The following is an 18,034-nucleotide window of genomic DNA, read 5'->3' as shown; positions in this document are numbered from 1 at the left end:
GAAATTGTTTTCTAAGTGTTAAGGCTATAGAGAAGCAAATGATAACATAACAACCTATATCAGAATGCTTTTGTGGATTTTTTCTTTTTCTTATTTGATTTATTTATTTGAAGCACACTATCTCTTACAATAGAACATATAAACCCCATATAAGAATATTCACACATAAAAGGTCAGGCACCACCAAATGTTCAGGAGATAGCTCTTTCCAAATTCTGAGGACTGAGGACTACGCACTCCAAGGGAAGTCTCCAATCTCTCTTGCTATGAACCCATACACTATACACGGAAACCATAACCCTCATGTGATAGTGCTAGGAGACTTGGCCTTTGGAAGGTAATATGGTTTAGAAGAGGTCATAAGGGTAGAGCCCCATGATTGAATTAGTGTCCTAATAGAAAGAAGAGGATAGAGCCCTCTCTTTCTCTCCACCATGTGAGGACACAGCAAGAAAGAGGGAAACCAAGAAAAGAATCTTTACCAGACCATGCTGACATCCTGATCTTGAACTTCCAGCCTCCATTTTGAGAAATAAATTTATATCTTTGATTTGGTTTTGTTTTTAACTTGAGAGAGAGAGCACATGAGTAGGGGAGTAGGGCAAAGGGAGAGAGAGGGAGAATCTTAAGCAGGTTCCACACTCAGCACAGAGCCCAACACAGGGCTCAATCTTATGACCCTGGGATCGTGACCTGAGCCAAAATCAACCAACTAAGCCACCCAGGCACCTCAAAATTTCTGTTATTAAAGCCAAACCAGTTAAGTTTCTCAAATTCCACATATGAGAAAAACGTATGATATCTGTCTTTCTCTGACTGACTTATTTCACTTGGCATAATACCCTCCAGTTCTATCCACATTGTTGCACCCCACAAGATTTCATTCTTTCTCACTGCCAAGTAGTATTCCATTATATATATAAACCACATCTTCTGTGTCCATTCACCAGTTGATGGACCCTTGGGATCTTATGTAGAATTTGAGAAACATAACAGAAGACCATGGGGGAAGGGAAGGGAGGAAAATCATTTCAAACAGAGAGGGATGCAAACCATAAGAGACTCTTAAATACAGAGAACAAATTAAGGATTTATGGGGAAGGCATGGGGAAGAGGTTAAAATGTGTGATGGGCACTGAGGGGAGCACTTGTTGGGATGAGCACTGGGTGTTGTATGTAAGCGATGAATCATAGGAATCTACTCCCGAAGCCAAGAGCACACTGTATACAGTGTATATTAGCTAACTTGACAAGAAATTATATTTTTTTAAAAAGCCAACCATTTCTGTATCCCTTGGGTAAATTCCTAGCAGTGCTATTCCTGGGTCATAGGGGAGTTCTATTGTTATTTTCCTGAGGAACCTCCACACATGTACCCCAATGTTCATAGCAGCACTCTCAACAATAGCTAAAACATGGAAAGAGCTTAAGTGTCCATTAGCAGACGAATGGATCAAGAAGATGTGGTTTATCTAGACCATGGAATACTACATGGCAATGAGAAAGAATGAAATCTGGCCATGTGTAGCAACATGGATGGACCTTGAGGGTGTTATGCTGAGCGAAATAAGTCAGGCAGAGAAGGACAAATATCATATGTTTGCACGTATAGGAGGATTAGGAGGAACTTAATGGAGGACCATGGGGGAGAAGACGGGGGAAAATGGTGGGGGAAAGGGAGAGAGGCAAACTATGAGAGACTCTTGAATGATGAGAAACAAACTGAGGACTGATGGATGTGGGGGGGAGGGGGGAGATGGGCATGGAGGAGGGCACTTGTGGGGATGAGCACTGGTTGTTATATGGAAACCAATTTGACAATAAACTATTTGTAAAAATTTAAAAAATTAAAAAACAAAATAAATAAATAAATAAAAATAAAAAGCCAACCAGTCTGTGGTATTCTTTTACAGCAGCCCAAATTGACTAAGATGTCTCCAAATGCACAGGGCTACAGGTGCACTCTGGAGCCTATCCAAGAATAAGAACAGTAAAGGGTGGTAACAATCACAACTAACACATGCATGGCCTTGATCTAAACACTGTAGGGATATGAAGAGCAACCCCTATAAGGTAAGTATTAATGTTATCTTCATTTTTCAGGGGATGAAATTGAGACAAAATACATTTAAATCATACAGCTAGCAAGCTGTCTGGTGAGCCCAGATTCACCCAGGCAGTTAGCTTTTCAGCAGTACAAGTCTCTTTTTTTCTCATTAAATTATAAACTACCTACAAATTGGTATCATTTTCACAGCTTCAGTATTCAAACCATATCAAACACCTGAGGATTAAATGGTAGATTGAGAGGGGCACTTGGGTGGCTCAGTTGGTTAAGTGTCTGACTCCTGATTTCAGCTCAGGTCATGATCTCATGGTTCGTGAGTTCGAGCCCCAAATCGGGTCGGGCTCTGCACTGACAGTACAGAGTCTGCTTGGGATTCTCTCTCTCTCTTTCTGTCTCTCTCTCTCTCTCTCTCTCAAAATAAATAAACTTTTAAAAAATGACTACTGAGGAACTTGACGGAGGAACAAGGGGGAGAAGAAGGGGGGAAATGGTGGGGGAAAGGGAGAGAGGCAAACCATGAGAGACTCTTGAATGCTGACAAAAACTGAGGACTGATGGATGTGGGGGGGAGGGGGGGATGGGCATGGAGGAGGGCACTTATGGGGATGAGCACTGAGTGTTATGTGGAAACTAATTTGACAATAAGCTATTTGTAAAAAAATAAATAAATAAATAAATACTAGTAATAAAAAAAATGACTACTGAATGAACAAATTATATCAATAGTAAATTATCTTAAGAAAAGATTGAGAATAAAAAAACAAACTTGACAGGGTTTCTGAGAACATGTTAAACAGACTAATCACAAGATCTATAATAGGAAATAGCCAGCAACCACCAACTATAGTCACTCTCCTTGGCACAGACCTCAGAGCCCCACATCGGGCTCTGTGCTGGCAGCTCAGAGCCTGAAGCCTGTTTCTGATCTGTGTCTCCCTTCTCCCTTCCCTTCCCTGCTTTCTCTCTCTCTCTCTCTCTCTCTCTGTTTCTCTCTCTGTCTCTCTCTCTCTCTGTCTCTCTCTCTCATAAAAAAAAATTAAAAAGGAATTTAGTTACCCAGAACACTTGATTCCGTAAGCATTGAAGTGAATCAAGGTTTTAACCAAATTTCCTTAGCTCTTGGATATTAGGTATGACAGTTGCAGTGTTTGCCTTGAGAGCTGACATGTAGGGGCATCTATAGATTCCTTATGGCTTTGTGAGTCAATGTCACAATGTTACCTTGTCATTTTCACTTTGGGATTTTTATCTACTACTTCAAGTTAAGAAGGAAAGGCCTGAAATGTGTTTTTAAAATACATCCAGGACAATACTTCTTTTTTGGAACTCTTCACTGGTTAAATAAAAAACCCTCTAACAGCTGCTAGATAGGAGAGGAATACCAATCATTTCAGAAGCTAAGAAATATATGATGAGCTACTACTTCAGTTCCTAAAAAACAAGCCCATTCAAAGCTAGCTAAGGCTGTGATACCCCAAATGAAATGCTAAATCTAGGCTGCATTTCTTGTTGCTGGCAAGAATGAATGTATAAAGTGCCTCGAAGGGTGCAATTTTCCTTGAATGTTATTATGGAGTACCTTCATTTTTGAGGGAAAGATTTCTTCTTGCTTATACAGTATCTATAGTCGCATTTTGGTACAATGCCTTCTCAAGTTCTCTAGAATGAATATAAAGTTGTACCTCTACAAGCTCTTTTACACAATGTACATGCCAGAGAAATCAGATAGTGTTGAAATTCATCATGTACAATCTATGAAATAAGGGCTGTGCAACCATATCAGCACATGTTACAAGATATATTTCTTTCTTTTTTTTTTTTTTTCCTTTTCATGTCCCTCTGAACTTACTTGACAGAATTTCAGAAGGGAAAATGTGTTTGCCAGAGGGCAGGTTATTTTTGCTTCTTGGAGTCAGCAAAGATGCTAAATGATTTTCAGCTTTCTTTGTCATTATTTAAACTTCATCATCTTACACATCTAGTCATACTCTGCATGCCATAGCAGTGGGGATTCTTTCCTAAATCATCCTTTGTCTCAAGTGTTTCTCAAGGCACTTCTGGGCAGGTTTAGACATTCCAAAGTCACAGCTATATTTTTGTTTTTTTAATTTTTTAATGTTTATTTATTTTTGAGAGAGCAAAAGAAAGACAAAGTATGAGAGGGAAGGGGCAAAGAGAGAGGGAGACACAGAATCTGAAGCAGGCTCCAGGCTCTGACCTGTCAGCACAGAGCCAGTTGTGGGGCTGGAACTCACGAACTGTGATATCATGACCTGAGCTGAAGTCAGATGTTTAGCTGACTGAGCCACCCAGGCACCCCATAAAAGTCACAGCTAGTTTTAAAACACCCTTATATCAACACCAAAATAAAAACAAAAAAGCTGCTTTTTTTAACCTAGTCCATTAGCCACCACACCTGGTTACTGAACTCTCCTAAATATCAATTTTCTTCTATTATTTTTAAAAGTATAATTCTGAGACCTTCAGCACCCTCAAGCTACAAATACATATTTTTTCTTGTGTTCAGGAGGTTAAAATCATAAGCCTCTGAAGGCATTACTTCCTCCCCTCCTATTCAATCCTCAACCGTTAACTTATTTGTTTACCATTTCAATAAAGCTATTCTTGTTCTTTTGGTTTATGAAGGCCTAACCCAGTGTCATTTTCAAGCTTTGTCACTCAACAGCATTGTATACCATTAGCCAATACCTGCTTTGAATTATCCACTCCCTTTTCCTCCTGGCACCACTTTCTCCCAAAGTTTTTTACTTCTCCCATAATTCCTTCTCAGCTCTGTCTACTAACTACTCTCCTTAACTGGTAGTAGTGCCAGGATGGGTGGATATTTGTTCTTCTCCTCTGATTCCTGAACAATCTTATTCAAGTCTCCAAAAACTTCCATACATTAACAACTGTATTATCTCCAAACTGGATCACTCTCTTGAACCTCATGCTTACTTTACCAACTGCTTCATGATGATCTCTACCCAGATGTCCCACAGAATCTCAACTGTAGATATCCAAAACTTAATCCACCCTTTCCCTTCCCAAAATTGGCTCTTCTCTTTTGATTAATAAAACAATGATTCACAGTCAGAAAGTTGAGATGAATCCCATGCTGTTCTTCTACCTTAGTCCTAAATCCTCATCATTTCTCATCAAAAGACGTTAACTTTCTAACTGGTCATCCAGAATCTGGCATCACCCATTGCCTCCACCCTCCATTTTCCATCTTTTTGAAGTCAAACCCTTCAAAGGCCTCCATTATCCGCAGGTTGAAGTCCAAACTCCAGAATAGAGCATTTTGGGATTTGTGCTTCTGTCTACCTTAAAAAGTTATAACTGTATTCACATAATATCCTCTAGGTCCATCCATATTGTCACAAATGGCAAGATTTCATCCTTTTTATGGCTACATAATATTGCTCTGTGGGGTGTGTGTGTGTGTGTGTATGTAACACATCTTCTTTATCCAATCATCTTGGGTTGCTTCCATAATTTCACTATTGTAAATAATTCTTCAATAAATATAGGAATACATATATTTTTCAAATTAGTGTTTTTGTTTTCTTTGGGTAAATATCCAGTAGTGGAATTATTGTATCATATGGTATTTCTATTTTTAATTTTTTGAGGAACCTGCATACTGTTTTCCACAGTGGCTGTATCAATTTACATTCATACCAACAGTGCATGAGGGTTCTTTTTTCAAATAAGTCAAACAGAGAAAGACAAATAACATATTATTTCACTTATATGTGGAATCTAAAAAGCAAAATGAATAAACAAACAAAAAGCAGCATCAGACCTATAAGTACAGAGAACATAGTGATGGTTGCTAGAGGGAACAGGGTCAGGGAATAGGCAAAATGGGTAAAAGAGAGTGAGAGGCACAGGCCTCCAGTTATGGAATAAATAAGTCACAAGAATAAATGGTGCAGCATAGAGAATATAGTCAATGGTACTGTAATCGTGTTATATGGCATCAGATGGTAGCCCACACTTGTGGTGAGCATAGCATGATATATAGAGTTGTTGAAATACTAAGCTGTATACTAATGTAACATTATGTATCAATTACACTCAAATAAAATTAAAATTAGAATAAATTAAGTTATTAAATTAAATGTAATTGAATTAAATTAAGTTAAATTAAAAGCTATATCTCCGACACATCCTGGTCTCTTGGCTGCTTCAGAATTTTCCGCCTTTTCTTATATGCTACCTCTCTAGTCTGTAAGAGAAGACTGGAACACTAATTCATTCTTTAAGAATCTATTCAAATGCAACCCTCTTTGAGAAGCCTTTTCTAGTCTCTCCAGGAAAAGTTAAGTGCTTCCTCTCTCATGCCTTCTCAGCATCTTGTTTATTCCTCTACTGTAGCATTAATCACTTTGTTGTAACTGTTCTTATAGTGGAGGGTAGGAATAATGGTTTATTCTGTTCATCTTTATATTCCCAATGTTCAGAACTATGCTCCTCACATAATAAGAGCTTAATAAATACTTTGAGAATAGAATGGTGCAAGGGTCATATAATTCTCTGCCTTTCAGAAAATATGCCTGTCTATGTATTTATGCATGGTTTACATCAGAAATCTCCATTTAAATCCTAAATGGAAATTAAAACCTAGTGCTCCTGACTTTGCTGAGTTTCCTTACCATCATTTATGGTTGTTTCGGGTATATTTTGGAGGAATGAGAAATTCTAGAAAGTCCAGTGTCCCCTTCATTCAGCTAATCACAAATCATATGCCCAAGGACACTATCAAAGCTGAATCTTATAGATACCAAGGAAAAACTAAAATTGAGAGCCCTTTCCTTCCCTGCTTGTTGAAAAGATAATATCACAATGTTAGTATATTAGATTCTGCTGCTGCCAGAGATATCTGCTTCTATGAGAATTTCCTCGACAGAGACCAACCTCATGGAAATTTCCTAGATTGTGGCATTTGCTTCTCAATGCTATGTAGCCTACACAGGGCTGACCTCCAGGAAAATCACTGACTCCTTAACTATTTCAAGTAAGTTTCTTATACCCTCTCTATCTAATCAATCAAGAGGCTCTATAGGTCTCTCAATGACATAATACCCTAAAATATTCAAGCCTATCACCCAGCAAATCAAACTCACCACTCTACCACAAGAACAAAGCTCCATATCATCTTAAAGGGTTTAACCAATCTGCTTTAATACTATAAGAGGAAGAATTTTCACATATTTGCCTTTCCTCTTTAGGGTAGCACAGTAAGAGGTACAAGTAACTTCTCAGTATATATATTGTTTGAATTGAACGAATTTTTAGGTTCCTTTTCATAATACCATAAGTGCATTTGTAGGGGCACCTGGGTGGCTCAGTTGGTTAAGCATCTGACTCCTGATTTCAGCTCAGGTCATGATCTCATGGGGGTGAGATCGAGTTCCACAATGGGCTCCATGCTAAGTGTGAAGCCTGCTTAAGACTCTCTCTCTCTCTCTCTCAAAAAAAAAAAATCCTGTAAATGCATTTGTAACCCATTCCCACCTACCCTCATACAAAACACTCTCACAAAGTTACATATACACTTTGTTTCCCACATGCTCCTTTTTGTATGGTTAAGTAGCTTATTGTTAGAGGGGTTTATCTACCTATCAAGTGTAATCAGGAGGAAGCGTTAGGATATTTACTACCCCAGAAAATAAGCCTAAACCATGTAGTTTAAACTGAGCTGACCCTACCTAGGGCTAAATCTGGAGGTGACCCTGATACCTCGCAATACAGAATCTAAATCTTTGTCAAAATATTGTGAAATTTTCTTTTTTTAATGTTTATTTGAGAGAGAGAGAGAGAGAGTGCACACACATAAGTGGGGGAGGAGTAGAGAGGGAGGGAGAGAGAGAATCCCAAGCAGGCACAGAATCTGTCATAGCCTGACTTGGGGCTCAGTCTCATGAGCCATGAGATCATGACCTGTGCCAAAACCAAGAGTCAGATGCTTAACTGACTGAGCTACCCAGACATCCTAAATACTGTAACGTTTACATAAGTTAAGTTGATAGACATGTCTCCAAAACATCATAAACTTAGAATTTTGTTGATGACCTAAATTTTTGGTTTTTATGATTATTAATAAAATATGATGTTTGTTAGCATAAATATATTTTAGGCATAGTTTTATATAAATGTTTCATGTTTAATGTGCTTTTGCTTGGTTTCTATATATACTCTATATTGTATGAGAACTTGTCATACATTTGGAGCACAACACTTAAGAAATAATTTATATTTGGCCATGAGGTTGCACCTATTCAATGAAGATGCAAAAAAGAAAAAGTAAAGACCAAAGCCAGAATATTAAAAACCCAGAAAAGAATCTGTAGTGCTAAAGCCAGAATTCATTCACATTGAACAGAGAGAAACTTAATGCCCATTACAGACAGGAAGCAAGGAACTGGCTAATGAATGTGGTTGTGCTTAGAACAGACTTCACAGTCTCTAATGAACAATTATCTTTTATAGTTCAGGCTAGACAAGAACTCCCTTTGCCTTCCAGTGTAACTCCTCCACAGAAGAGTACATTTGTTTTTCTGCCCTTAACCTTTAAAGCTAAATAGATATTAAAGTATTTTAATGCCTGTTCTGAAATCAAGTGTGTTATGTTGCAGCAAAACATCTGGGCATTAGTTGCTGTCCTCAGAGATTGTTCTTATTCTTTTCTCCTTTCTTTATGTCTATTACTTGCTAATGAATGAGTAAATGAATTTCCTTCTTTAAAATGTCATTCTAAGATTATACATACTGACCCGGTTGACCAACTATATTAACAACTACAAACCTCTAAATTTTATTGAGAAAAAAAGAGCAGAGGTAGTTTAGGAGGTATGGTTTTAGCTATTTTTAAAATGAGAAAAGAATATTTAAAGGAAATATGTGAAATTTTAGCAGTTATTAAATATGATTAGAAATTACATGTATTTTGTGTTTTTCTATATAATTGAAATAATCCATGATGAGGTTGACAAAAAATTATCTACCTTCAGCTAGACAAGCCAAATTGCAATAGTAATAAGATTTAGAATTCCTCACTCTCTAAATATCCACTGTTCTTGCTTTGTCAATCCCTTTCCCTAATTAAGCTTTTTATTTCCTAGTCCTGCTTCCAGACTACCCAGTTTTACTGCACAATGCCATGCAACTAGTGGTTGCCTTACAGGCTCACTCCAACCTATCTAAGACACTGTTACTTAACAATTTGTTTATCCCTCTACTTTAATCTACTATTATCATATCACTTAGACTATCACAAGTCCTTTCTATTTTGGTCAACACACCACATTTTCTGAACTATCTTTGCAAAATGTGTTGACCTTTCCTAAGCTTCTTAGCTTCCAGAGGGCTTTTCAGAGTACTCTTCAGTCAAACCTTCTATTGCTGTCATATTTTTCCAAGAATTCTAGATGTAGTACAATTTTTTGCTTTGTTTTTTTGATGTTTTTGAATAGATTCTAATTTATATTTTTTAGTTTTTATTTCAATTCCAGTTAGTTAACATAAAATGTTATATTAGTTTCAGGTATATACTATAGTGATTTAACACTTCCATATCACCCAGTGTTCATCACAAGTGCACTTCTTAATCCTCATCATCTATTTAACATAACTCCCACCCACCTTCCCTTCAGTAACCATCAGTCTGTTCTCTATAATTAGTCTTTTTTTCTGTTTCTTTCTTTTTTTCCCCTTTGCTCATTTGTTTTGTTTCTTAAATTCTACATATGAGTGAAATCATATGGTATTTGTCTTTCCCTGACTTATTTCTCTTAGCATTATACTCTCTAAGATCCATCCATGTCTCTGCAAATGTCAGGATTTCACTCTTTTCTTTTTTTTGGCTTAGTAATATTTCCTCATATACATATTTACCACATCTTCTTTATCCATTCATCTATAATGGACATGTGGGTTGCATCCATAATTTGAGTATTATAAATAATGCCGCAATAAACATACGGGTGTATATATGTATCCTGTTGAATCAGTGTTTTTGTACTCTTTGGATAAATACCCAGTACTGTGATTCCTGAATCATAGGGTCCATCTATTTTTAACTTAATGGGAATCTACCCATTTTTTTTGCAGTTGCATCAATTTCCATTCCCACCAACAGTGCACAAGGGTTCCTTTTTCTCCACATCTTCACCAACACCTATTGTTTCTTATGTTATTGATTTCAACTATTCTGACAGATGTGAGGCAATATCTCATTGTAGTTTTGATTTGCATTTCCTGATGGTAAATGATGATGAGCATCTTTTCATGTGTCTATTGGCCATCTGGATATCTTCTTTGGAGAAATGTCTGTTCATGTTTTCTGATCATTTTTTAAATTGGATTATTTGTTTTTTGGGGTATTGAGTTTTATACATTCTTTATATAATTTGGATACTAATCATTTATCAGATATGGCATTTGCAAATATCTTCTCCCATTCCATATGATGTCTTTTATTTTGTTGATTGTTTCTTTCTCTGTGCATAAGCTTTTTATTTTGATGTAGTCCCAAAAGTTCCAATAGGTTTTGTTTTGTTTTGCTTTTTTTGCTTTGCTTTTATTTCCCTTGCCTAAAGAGACAGCTACAAAAAAAAAAAGTTGCTTTGGCCAGTGTCAGAGAGGTTATTGCCTCTGTTCTCTTCTAGGATTTTTACATGTAAGTCTTTAATCCACTTTGAATTTATTTTTGTGTATGACATAAGAAAGTGGTCCAGTTTCACTCTTCCTAAGTTGCTGTCCAGTTATCGCAACATGATTTGTTGAAGAGACTATCCTTTTCCCACTAGATATTCTTTCCGCTTTGTCAAAGATTAATTGACCATATATTTCTGGGTCCATTACTGGGTTTTCTATTCTGTTCCATTGATCTACATGTCTATTTTTGTGTCAGTACCATACTATCTTGATGACTAAAGCTTTGTAATATAACTTAAAATCTGGAATTGTGATGCTTCCAGCTTTGCTTTGCTTTTTCAAGATTGCTTTGGCTATTCAGGGTCTTTTGTGGTTCCATACAAAGTTTAGAATAGTTTGTTCTAGCTCCATGAAAAATGCTTGTGGTATTTTGATAGAGATTGCATTAAATGTATAGATTGCTTTGGATTATATAGGCATTTTAACAATATTTGTTCTTCAGTGCATTAGCCTGGAATGTTTTTCCATTTCTTTCTGTCATCTTCAATTTCTTTCATAAGTGTTCTATAGTTTTCAGAGTACAGATCTTTTACTTCTTTGGTTAGGTTTATTCCTAGGTATCTTATGGCTTCTGGTGCATTTGTAAATGGGACTGATTCCTTGATTTCTCTTTCTGTTGTTTCATTATTTGTGTACATAAATGCAACAGATTCCTGTACATTGATTTTATATCCTGCAATTTTTCTGAATTAAAGTATCAGAACTAGCAATTTATTTTTGGTTGAGTCTTTCAGGGTTTTTTTTACATAGAATATCATGTCCTCTGCGAATAGTGAAAGTTTGACTTTTTCCTTACAGATTTGGCTGCCTTTTATTTACTTTTGTTGTCTGATTGCTGAGGCTAGGACTTCCAGTACTGTGTTAAATAGCAATGCTGAGGTTGGATATCCCTGTTTGTTCCTTATCATAGAGGAAAAGCTCTGTCATAGAGGCTGATATTACCTGTGAGTCTTTCATATACAGTCTTTATGATATTCAGGTATATTCCCTCTATCCCTACTTTATTTGAGGGTTTTTTTTTTTTTTATCAAGAATACTTCCTGTATTAAAGCCATTAAAACCCTAGAGAAGAAAACAGGCAACAATCTCTTTGGCCTCAGCCACAGCAACTTCTTACTTGACAGGTCTCTGAAACCAAGATAAATAAAAGCAAAAATGAGCTACTGGGACCTCATCAAGATACAAAACTTCTGCACTACAAAAGAAACAATCAACAAAACTAAAAGACAACCAACGGAATGAAAGAAGATATTTGCAAATGACATATCGGATAAAGGGTTAGTATCCAGAATCTATAAAGAACTTACCAAATTCAACAAATAATCCAGTGAAGAAATGGGCAGAAGACATAAATGGACACTTTTCCAAAGGAGACACCCAGATGGCCAACAGACACGTGATAAGATGCTCAACATCACTCATCAGGGAAATACAAATCAAAACCACGAGATACCACCTTACACCAGTCAGAGTGGCTAAAATTAACAACTCAGGAAACAACATATATTGACAAGGATATGGAGAAACAGGAACTTGCACTGTTGGTGGGAATGCAAACTGGTGAAGCCACTCTGGAAAACAGTGTTGAGGTTCCTCAAAAAATTAAAAATAGAATTACCCTATAACCCAGCAATAGCACTACTAGGAATTTATCCAAAGGATACAGGAGTGCTGATTCACAGGGGCATATGGACTCCAATGTTTACAGCGGTGCTTTCAACAACAGCCAAATTATGAAAAGAGCCCAAATGTCCATCAACTGATTAATGGATAAAGAAGATGTGGTTTACATATACAATGGAATACTACTTGGCAACAAGAAAGAATGAAATGCTGCCATTTGTAACAAAATGAATGGAACTGGAGGGTATATGGTAAGTGAAATAAATCAAACAGAGAAAGACAGATATCATATGTTTTCACTCATATATGGAACTTGAGAAACTTAACAGAAGACCATGGGGGAAGGGAAGGGAGAAAAATAGTTTCAAACAGAGAGGGAGGCAAACCATAAGAGACTCTTAAATACAGAAAACAAACTGAGGGTTGATGGGAGGGGGGCATGGAGAAAGGGAGAGGGAGAAATGAGTGATGGGCATTGAGGAGGGCACTTGTTGGGATGAGCACTGGGTGTTGTATGTAAGCGACAAATCATGGGAATCTACTCCCGAAGCCAAGAGCACATATACTGTATGTTAGCTAACTTGACAATAAATCATATTTAAAAAAAAAAAAGAATACTTCCTGTATTATCTCAAATGTTTTTTCTGCACCTATTGAGAAGATCATATGGTTCTTATCCTTTCTTTTATTAAGATAGTATATTACATTGGTTGATTTGCAAATCAATATTGCAAAGATTTCAATATTGAACCACTCCTGCAGAGATGATCAAACTCCACTTGACAGTGGTGAATAGTTCTTTCAATGTTCTATTTGATTCGATTTGCTGGTTATCTTGTTGAGAATTTTTATATCCATGTTCATCAGGGATATTGACCTGCAATTCTCTTTAGTGCAGTCTTTGTCTGGTTTTAGAATCAAGGTAATGCTGGCCTCATAGAATGAATGAGTCTGGAAGTTTTCCTTCCTTCCATTTCTATTTTATGCAACAGTTTGAGAAAATAGGTATTAACTCTTCTTTAAATGTATAATAGAATTCCCCTGTGAAGCTATCTGGCCCTGGACCTTTGTTTGTTCAAAGGTTTTTGATTACTGATTCCATTTCTTTGATGATTATCAGTCTATTCAAAATTTCTATTTCTTCCTGTTTAAGTTTTGATGGCTTGTATGTTTCTAAGCATTTATCCATTTCTTCCAGATTGCCTTATTTGTTGGCATATAATTTTTCAAAATATTCTCATATAATTGTTTATATTTCTGTGGTATTGGTTGTGAACTCTCCTTTTTCATTCACAATTTTATTTATTGGGATCCTTCCTGGTTTCTTTTTGATAAGCCTAGCTAGGAGTTTATAAATTTTGTTAATTCTCTCAAAGAACCAGTTCTTAGTTTCTACTGTTTTTTTTAATTCATACTTTTTTTTAAGTTTATTTATTTAGAGAGAGACAGAGACAGCACAAGTGGATGAAGGGCAGAGAAAGAGAGAGGAGAGAGAATCCCAAGCAGGCTCTGCCCTGCCAACACAGAGCCCAATGCAAGGCTCGAGCCCACAAAGCCATGAGATCATGACCTGAGCTGAAACCTAGAGTCGGGTGCTTAACTAACTGAGCCACCCAGGTGTCCCTTTTCTTATTTGTTTCCATATCATTTATTTCTGCTCTGATCTTGTTATTTCCCTTCTTCTGCTGGCTGTAGGCTTTATTTGCTCTTCTTTTCCTAGCTTATTTAGGTATAAGGTTAAGTTGTGTTTTTGAGAATTTTCTTACTTCTTGATGTAGGCCTGTATTGCAATATACTTCCCTCTTAGGACCACCTTTGTTGCACCCAATAGGTTTTGGACTGTCATGTTTTCATTTTCATTTGCTTCCAAATTTTTATTTCTTCTTTAATTTCCTGGTTAACCCATTCATTCCTTAGTAGGATGTTCTTTAACCTCAATGTATTTAGGGTCTTTCTAAATTTTTTTATGTTTATGTTTCACTTCAAATTTCATAGTGCTGTGGTCTGAAAATAGGTATGGTATGACCTCAATCTTTCTGCACTTGAGGCCTGATTTGTGATCTAGTACGTGATCTATTCTGAAAAATGTCCTATGTGTATTTGAAAAGAATTTGTATTCTGCTGCTTTAGGATGAAATGTTCTGAATATATCTATTAAGTCCATCTGGTCCAGTGTTTCATTCAAAGCCATTGTTTGCTTGTTGATTTTCTGCTTAGATGACCTGTCCATAATTCTAAGTGGGGTATTAAAGTCCCCTACTATTAGTACTCTGTTATCAATGAGTTTCTTTATGCATGTTAATAACAATATGTAGGTGTCTTTAGGTCTCAAATGAGGGTCTCATAGCAACATATGGATGGGTCTTGCTTTTTTATCCATTCTGTCACTCTGTCTTTTGAGTGGTACATTAATCAATTTACATTCAAAGTAATTAGTGACAGATATGTATTTATTACCAAATTATTACTTGGTGTGTAGCTGTTTCTGAATATTTTTTCTGGGCCTTTCTTATCTTTCTCTCGTTTTGCTGATTTTGTTAGTGATATATTTGGATTTCTTTCTCTTCATTCCTTGCATGTTTATTAGTTGTCTTTGATATATGGTTACCATCAGGTTTTTACACAACCTCTTCTGCATATAGCAGTATATATTAAGTTAATAGTCATTTAAGTTTGAACCCATTCTTCTCTCCTCCCCACATTTTAGGTATATGCTACTATATTTTATTTCTTTTTTGTGAATTCCTTAATTGATTTTTTACAGAAATATTCATTTTCATTGCTTTTGCATATCCTACCTTTATATTGTCACTTTTGATCTCTAATTTCCACTCAAAGAGTCCACTTTAATATTTCTGGCAGAACTGATTTACTGGTCACAAACTTCTTCAGTTTTTGTCTGGGAAATGCTTTATCTCTCATTGTATTCTGAATGATAGCCTTGCTGAATAAAGTATTCTTGGCTGCAGATTTTTCCCATTCAGCACTTTAAATATACCATGTCATTTGATTCTGGCTTGCAAAGTTTCTGTTGAAAACTTTCCTGCCACCCGTATGGGTTTCCCCTTGTAAGTTACTGACTTCTTTTTGTCTTATGGCTTTAAGATTTTTTCTTTATATTAATTACAATATGTCTTGGTATAGGTCTGCTTTTGTTGATTTTGATAGGAGTTCTCTATGCCTCCTGGATCTGGATATCTGTTTCCTTCCCCAGATTAGGAAAGTTTTCAGCTATTATGTCTTCAAGTAAATTTTCTGTCCCCCTTCTGTCCCCCTTCTATTTCTGTCCCCGGTCTATTCTTGTTTTGTGTAATTCTTTTTTCTTTCTTTTGGCCAGCTTGATTCGTTACCATTATTCTGTCTTCTAGGTGACTAATTCATTCCTATGCTTTTTGCATCCTGCAATTCATTCTGTCAAGTATGTTTCTCATTTCATTTATTGAGCCCTTTATCTCTGCTATGTTACTCCTTTTCTCTGTGTAAGTCTCACTTATGTCTTCTACTTTTTTCTCAAGTCCAGTGAGTATCCTTATGATCATTGCTTTAAATTCTCCATCAGGCATGTTACTTATATTTGTTTCTCTTAGATCTCTACTTGTGGTGTTATCCTTTTCTTTCATTTGTGTTAAATTTCTCTGTCTCTTCATTTTGTCTGCCTCTTTCTGTTTTTCTGTGTTAAGAAAGTCAGCCATTAACACTGTCTTTGGGCTGAGCCATTGTGGACATTTTGAGGGAAGCCGACCTGCAGCCTGTATGCCTCCACACCATGTCCTGTGGAAGCCTAAGCCAGCTGTATAGCTTTTTCCCTTTGTCTCATAACCACGTCCACCAATAAAAATGCTAATTCACCAGCTGCCTGCCATAACAGATTCAAGAAAAAGGGGAAAGACAGTACAGAAATGAGGTGGCACTGAATAGAATTTAATGTGGAGCTGAAGAAAGCTAAGAAGGATGACCAGATGCTGAAAAGGAGAAATGTAAGATCATTTCCTGATGATTCCACTTCTCCATTGCAGGAAAACTGCAACAACCAGGGCACTGTAAATTGGTCTGTTGATGACAATGTCAAAGGCATAAATAGCAATGATTTGGAAAGCTGGCTCCAAGCTACTAAAGCTGATAGGAAACTGCTTTCTAGTGGAATACAGCCTTCCATAGACAACATAATCTGGACTGCTTTTGATTCCAAAATTTGTGTACTTCTTGGACAGAACTGATTGTAGCCCCATTCAGTTTTAATCTGCTTGGGCCTTCACTAACATTGCTTCTAGAATATCAGAACAGACCAAACTTGTGGTAGATAGAGGTAGTACCCAAGCATCCATTTCTCTGTTGTCATCTTCCCATGCACACATCAGTGAATAAGTTGTAGGGGTGCTAGGAAGCATTGCAGGTGATGGTTCAGCTCCACAAAACTTGTTTATCAGGTATGATGTAGTTGATCTGATGTTGGCTCTCCTTACAGTTTCTGATATGTAATGTTTAGCATGTGGTTATTTACATAACCTTCCTTGGACACTTTTAAATCTTCATCACAACAAAAATCTTGAATGTCTCTTAGACGGTATTGAGCAGATTCTTCCTAAATTAGTTCATCTCCTGCATCATGATGATCCAGATGTATCATTAGATACCTGTTGGGCCATTTCCTACCCTACTGATGATCCAAATGAATGGATTGAAATGGTCATGAAAATAGGAGTTGTACCCCAACTTCTAAAGCTTCTAGGAGCTCCTGAATTGCCCATTGTGACTCCTGTACTAAAAGCTACAGGAAATATCGTCACTAGGGTAGATGAAGAGCAGGTTGTAAAAGATGTAGGAGCAACTGCTGTCCTTCCAAGCCTGCTAATGAACCCCAAAACTAATATTCAAAAGGAAGCTATGTGCCCAATGTCAAACATCATGCTGGTCACCAAGACCATATACAGCAAGTTATGAATCATGGATTAGTACCATTCCTCACTGATGTTCTCTCTAAGACTTTAAGACACAAAAAAGAGCTGTATGGGCTGTGACCAACTATACAAGTGGCAGAACAGTTGAACAGGCTGTATAACTCACTCATTGTGGCATAATGGAACAATTGATGAATCTCTTAACTGAAAAAGATACAAACATTATTCTGGTTATTATGGATGCATTTCAAACATCTTTCAGGCTGCTGAGAAACTTATGTAATGATTGAAGAATGTGGCGATTTGGACAAAATTGAAACTCTACAAAACCATTAAAATGAGTCTGTATACAAAGCTTCATTAAACTTGATTGAGAAGTATTTCAGAAAAGGAAGATCAAAATGCCATTCCAGAAACTAACTCTGAAGGCTACACATTCCAAGTTCAGGATTATACTCATGGTTTGGGGGATCAATCCCCAAGCTGAGCTCTAAGCAGAGAGCACAGAGTCTGCTTGGGATTCTTTCTCTCCCACTCTCTCTCTCCGCCCCTCCCCCACTCACACTCTTTTTTTCTCAAAATAAATTTTAAAAAATGTTTTGTTTGTTGTGTACTATGTTTGGTATATATTACTGTTTCTCTACTAAGAACTCTTTTTAAATGTGTTTTGTTACTGTAGCACTTTTTACAAGGAAACTATACTTGAAAAATTCCAAACTGT

General features: G+C 36.7%; 1 pseudogene; it reads left to right on the top strand.

Annotated features, from left to right (window-relative positions):
- Positions 1–17,800, top strand: part of LOC120243419 — a 33,154-nt pseudogene extending 15,354 nt beyond the window's left edge.
- The last annotated feature ends 234 nt before the right edge of the window (positions 17,801–18,034 follow it).

The sequence above is a fragment of the Hyaena hyaena genome, unplaced genomic scaffold, assembly GCF_003009895.1.
Source record: "Hyaena hyaena isolate Hyena2069 unplaced genomic scaffold, ASM300989v1 scaffold_342, whole genome shotgun sequence".
In the NCBI taxonomy this organism is placed as follows: domain Eukaryota; kingdom Metazoa; phylum Chordata; class Mammalia; order Carnivora; family Hyaenidae; genus Hyaena; species Hyaena hyaena.
Note: the sequence above shows the minus strand (reverse complement) of the source record. Positions and strands in the feature narration are given on the sequence as shown.